The following is a 6,316-nucleotide window of genomic DNA, read 5'->3' as shown; positions in this document are numbered from 1 at the left end:
GGGGGGGGGGGGGGGAGAGGGGGAATAGCTCGCCGTTTCGCGGATATTTGTCAGCGATCAATTTCCTCGGATCACCTTCGAGGGATTGTTTCGTAAACGTGCGAGAAAGCGGATACGAAAACAACAGGTGTCCCTCTTGCCTTCGGTCATTTTACACCGTGTGTCCGGTGGAAATCAGCAAGACGCATTTTTCCGACGAAGACTCCTTCGCGAAGCGTCGCTAATGCGACGATCAAATGAGGCCATCGCGACGAATAAGGAAGGGGTGGCTCGCGCGGCGTCGCGCGCTCCGTGGGGGAGAAGCGGAATCGGGGTGGAATTTTGCGCTCGGCTCAGGAAGATTTAGCGAGGCCGTTCGGCCGGCCGCACGAACGTACCGCGCGTACCGCAAAGTAGGTATGCGCGTGAAATTTCCCCGGCAGCGAGCCGGGAGCGAGCGGGCTTGTGAATATTCAGCGGGCAACAGCGCCCGACTACCGCTAAAGGACTTCTATTTTCACTCGCTTCAATTGCGGGATACTTATAAATAAACCTCCGCCTTGAAGACGCAGTTTCAAGGCACCGCGTTTCTCGAGGTATCGCGGGAATATCCGCGTTTAAAGCGGCGCGCCTCATAAATTCGCGAACGGAAGGGGGGCGGAATAGAACGGAGCAACGTATAATTTCCTCCCTTCCGCGCGCGCCCCGGCGTAAACTGTATTATCGCTGTTGTTGTTTTCGTCTTTACAGATTCCGCTCGCGCGCCGCGCGACGTTAATTGAATTCCCCGCGCATGCGGGCCCCGCTGCTTAAACCGTTATTAATTAAACCGTTCGGTGAATTCGGTGTTATCGGAGCGCGCCGCCGTTCGTTCGCGCGTTATGTCGAGAATCCCGAGGTCGCCGTCGAGCTACTCTCCGAGGAGAATTGGGAGTTTCACGAGATCCCGCTGTTCCGCCGCATCGCGCCGACACGTCGCAACGACGCTACGTCGATCTGCCACTTTCCTGCCGGGGCGTTGATTAATTCAGACCGGGCTTTGACGAACGTCGCGTGTCCGTGTGCCTGTAACACCCTCCGTGTGTGTGTGTGTGTGACAACAGCGGGTCGACATTCAGGGCTCGACCGTGATAAAAGTAATCGGCCGGGGGAAGTTAAGCGGGCGAGGAGAGATCGAATTTTGCGCCGGGGGGAGGGGAGCACGTGCGGATTAATCGTCTGGCGCGACTAATTATTAATTCAATTACCGGCGAAACGAGTTCTCGCGAGGAGAGGGATCCCTGTGATCGATTCACGATAGCGCAGCCGTGCGACACGCTCGTACCAACACACGATTATACAGCCGTTTCCTCTCCTCTCCCATCTCTCAGATTCAATCTCCATGATAATAGCGATCGCAGCGTCGGCCGGCGGGTTGATGAATCCCCGTTTCTTCACGACGGGAGAAGAGAAGAACGATCGCGAGCCACCGTTTCGGATGGTCGGGGAAGCGATCGCTCGACGATCGAGGATCGACGATCGAGAGGATCGTCGGCGGACGATACGCTGGATCAACGAGAGATGGAGCCCGCGGTATCTAGGCGGCTCGCGCGCGATGCCGCGGGCAGAGAAAGCTCTCCGCCTCGAAGGCTTCGCCGACGCCTGGCCGGGCTGTTGCTTTTGCCGTTTTATCGTCGTCGCCTCGTCTTCTTTCCTTTCACCGCCGTGGCATATGTCACGTCAGGGCCGCACCGATCTGCCCCGAAAGGCTCGCGTTTTCGCAACGCCAGTTGATAAGGGACCGCCGCGTTGCCTAAGGCGCGGCCGCTTCTATCGGCGCGCGAAACGTTTGGAAAGTTTCCGCCGCTGGGTAAAAGTCCACGTACCGCGGAGAGGCGCTTTTGCAATTGGAAAACTTATGTAATCCTCCGAATCGAAAATTCCCGAGGTATCGGAGTCCCGAGTCTCGTCGGGGATCAAGGCACGTTCCGCGAGATCGAGAAGGCGCCACGAACCACCGGACGTGGAAATCATACTCGAAAGCGTACGCTGGTTTATACACCACTTCTTCCTTTTCAATTTGTACCTCCGCTCGTCCTCGCGTGTATGCGCCGACGCCCTTCCACAATCAATTCTTGATCGTGATAGAGTCGCTTAGATGATCAGTCAGATAAGACCGATTGAATCCGGTACATTTGCTAAAACTACACGATTTTCAACCTCACGCATAATGCAAAACATCGCACGACTAACTCTGATTATAATGTGCGATGGAGTTTTATAAACTCTAATTGTTTTGAACGATATATGCGGGGCTGATAATCGTACAATCTCCGATGCGGGGAATGGTACGATACACACGATTGGCAGAGCAAGCTAGACTCGGGGGAAAAATACTTACTGGCGAATTCAAACACAGAAGCACGTGTGTGTTCGCACGATCGGCGAACAAAGCCCCGTCTGAATCACACACGTTCGCCGCCGCGTGATCCCGTCGCGATTACCGTGCTCACCGTTGACGGATCGATCGCCTGACGGCAAATTAATTCGTCCGTCGTGACTCCACTCTTTGACGGGCCGACGGGTCTCACGATTCAATCTCCGGGTGGACGGCCTCAACGGTTTTATCGACTACGAGATCCACGAAGTCTCGGGGAGATGGATCCCTCGCGAGCCGCTTTCTAAGCGCGGGATGCGCGTCGTAATCGCGCCGTTCGGCGATTGTAATTACGTGAATCATCGTTGCACTTAGAGGCGCCGCCGGGCGAGGCAGCCCGAGGAAACGTAACCTGCCGTTCGGTCGAGGATGGATGAACGCATCCTCTCGCGGAACGCACTTCCTGCTCGCGAGCGAGCGAGCGGCGGATCGACACGCGTGCGGATCCTCGATTGAGGAAGTCTATCGAAGCGGAGGATACATTTCATCGTCGCTACGATGCGACTCGCGGCACTTCCACCGGTCGATCGGCCAACGACGAATAGGCGGAATCGCGTCCGATCGGGAACGTCGTCGACGTCGCGTAATTGGACGGTAATGATAGTCGCGCGTTTCGATACTTTCGCGTCGGCCGAGCAAAATGGCATTTTGCACGGTCGCCGGTTTTATAACCGGCAAAGGGCAAATTCCTGCGGCGCGGATCCGCGATGGGTTCTCCGTGCGAGGCTCGACATATGTTCGATAGAAGAAGAAGAAAAAGAAGAAGCGTGCTCGGGCGTCATTGTTCCCGAGACGATGAAACGTTCGCCGAGTGGCTCGAGGCGAACGCAGAAGAGCTGTGTGTGTGTGCGATCAAACAGCAGTCGCGCAAGCAAGTCGCGTTTACAGCCGCAACATACACACCAGTCGCGCGTTAGGTCGAGACACACTTTCTAGCGGTTTCGAGTTCACTGTCCAGTGAACATTGTGTTCACGATTGCGCCATATGGAGTGCGATATTAGCAACTCCCAGAACCGCCAAGTACCGTGGAAACGCGAGTCTGCCCGACGGATCTCCGACGGCGGCGCCAGCCGACGGAGACGACGACGGAGGTGGCGAGGTTTCGCCGAGAACACCAGCTCGCACGAATCCATCATCGGCGTTCGCGTGCCCACCGGGGAGTCGCACGGAGGATCTGCGAGCTCGGCAAAAGGGCACATTCCTGGCAGCGTGGATCGCAATGATTTCTCGCCGAGTCATCGATGGAAGGACGAAAAGCGGCGGGAAAGAGAGAGAGAGGAGCTTGGCATTTACGGGAGCGAGACGAGGCGCGCGCACGAGAGTGCGACGATGGTGCAACGAGCACGTGCGGCCCGTCCAAAATGCCAAGACAACCCTCTCGCCCCTCTTTCTCCCCTTTTCGCGCGCGGTGACATTTGAGAAAAAAACAGATCCGCCGTGTGGCTGCCTGCGAAAGCGCCAATGAGAGATCACGCCGGCGCATTGTCCGAGGAAGAACGGCAGGTCCGATCCGGCGCTTACGTGCGAGAGAGGATTGTGTCACGATACTGTGATATTTCGAACGGTCCGTCATCGCACAGGAGGGCCGACCCGGCAGCGAACGAGACTGCATCCACCGTGGTGGTTTCACTTTCGAGCGCGTATCGCGGCCGCCGCGACCGCAGCTCCACGGCGAGGACGCCGACGGGCCGCGCTGATACACCCGTAAGAAATAACATCGACGACGGGCGAATATTTATTCGCATCACTTCTCGGCTTGGTTATGTAAAAATCTTAGGTCATCGTAGAAAGCGGTCGTTTTTCCCGGCCGGTGATCCGCGCAGCTCGATATAAACAAATGTTACGTAAGACGTGATATCACCCGGTGATAACGTCGGTTACGGGAGACTTTCCGCTAATCACGCGGAAACGTTTCGTTCTCGGACGCCGATGAAATTCAGATACGAATCAAGCCCGGAATCATGGCGTCATCGCCGCGACGACGGAGAGACTTCCAGCGGGATCTCAGGTCGCATTATGCTCATGAGCAAACAACCGCTTAAAGCCGATCAACCAGGAGGCGTTTCGGGATCTTCGCTGGAAGCTGCCACGACGCGCGCAACAACCATCGCCGCGTCTTCCTCGATGAACCTTTACTTTGAACCTTTGATTCTACAGCAGGAGCTAAGATAGTAAGATGGAGTGAATTTCAATTCTAATAATATAACTCACTCTTGCTTTCACCCCGATGATGTCTTCGATTTCCATTTGCGCTGCTCCAGCGTGAAAATAGGTCCTTCAAGGTAGCATTAAAATGAAATATGTAGAATCAAAGGTTCAAGAGAGAAGTTGCTGAGGTTCTTATCGGTCTATACATCTAAGCAAACTGTTAAGAGCGTCAAAGCAGCATCCAAATTTCGACTCTAGCGGCCGGTGCGGTCGTTCGATGCGCGTGCTTATGGCTGCTGGAAGAAGCACATTGGAGGGAACAGGAAACATTTGAGGGAACAGCAAATCGTTCGTCAACACAGTGACGGCGGAGAAACTTGTCACACGCAAAAAGTAACATTGCTGTTGTAACAAATCTCGGAAAGCGTTTACTAGGCCGAGCTGCATTTTCCGCTGAACGCAGCTATGAAACGTCCTTCTCCTTGCCTGCCGAAACGACGATCCGTCCAAGGAGGTCGTTATTCCGCCGACCTTGACAAACTTACGTCATCGTGGCCTCTCATCACTTTCTCGTCCTGTCAACGCAAACTCCGCCGAAATGCCAACGACGTCCGCGCGTCTCCCTCCTCTCCTCCGCAAACGCGAAGAGATTCGCGAGTTAACGCGTCTCCATCCCGGCGATGCCGACTTTGGAGATTTGCGCGAACACGTAAACGGCCCGGTGATATTTATTATCTCCGCGAGAACGGAATTCCCCGACTTTCCTGATTTTACGGCGCGTTTCGCGCGCGGAGAAGGTATGCAAGCGCCCGCTCGCTATGCGCACTCGCTCTTGTAACGCGCCAAGTCATACTCTGCGCGGCTAATACCGGGTCGTTTTATCGTTCCCACCTGCCCGTCCATTTTATCGCTCGCCGTAAATCACCACGAATCGAATTCGCATTAAGCTCGCGCAGAGTGACGAAGATTAACTCGGGGCGAGCGCTGCTGTTTCGCGCGAGAATTTTACGCGAGCGCATAAAGCGGCGTTCGGAGTTGCGGCCGGAGTTACTTCCGTCAGGTGTTCCTAGGTCGAGGTCGTGCGCTCGAACCTATTACCCGACACTACGGGAATCACAGCACGGTACTTTCATACCACAGACGGGAAATTATTGACCGCCAGCTACCCGTTTCCCTTCTCACGAGCGGACGATTAACGATGACCCGCGGGTCGTCTTCTACGATTCGCGGAATCGTCCGCAGAACGCGCTCGCCAATTTCGACGCCTGCGAAAGTTGCATCGTCGCAAAATTTCCACCGACATTGCCGCAACGTTACGACCTCATGCCGAAAATGAAGGACGTTCATCCCCGAGTTAGCGAGTGGTCGGAAGGGGGCGCGCGCGATTATCGACGGGTCCGCGTCTATCGCGCGCTCAGGGTGTCTCGGACAAACCGGTGGTGTCGATTCGTACGTACCTGGATCACAGCGGAGGTCTACGCGGGCGGCAATGCTCAAAGATGAGAAAGAGGGGACCCGATCGAGCACCGTCGTGGTGGTGGCAATATAAGGCCCGACGAGTGGCGGGCCTCAGCCAGTCCGTGAGCGGTACCTACACCTTCAAGGTCCGCGTCCTTGAAGGCGAACTCGTCCTCAATTACAATCCGCCCCGTGCGTCGTACACGAAGATCCCCCCCGTTGGGAGTCTCGCGGGATCAAGATTCGCCGGATCTCCCCTCGCAAGAAAATCGGGCCCCGTTCTCTCCCCCCTCCCTCCCTCCCCCCTCTCGCCC

This window comes from Dinoponera quadriceps, unplaced genomic scaffold (genome assembly GCF_001313825.1).
Source record: "Dinoponera quadriceps isolate SergipeBrazil2010 unplaced genomic scaffold, ASM131382v1 scaffold1069, whole genome shotgun sequence".
Classification (NCBI taxonomy): Eukaryota; Metazoa; Arthropoda; class Insecta; order Hymenoptera; family Formicidae; genus Dinoponera; species Dinoponera quadriceps.
The sequence above is the reverse complement of the archived record's forward strand: the minus strand, read 5'-3'. Positions refer to the sequence as shown.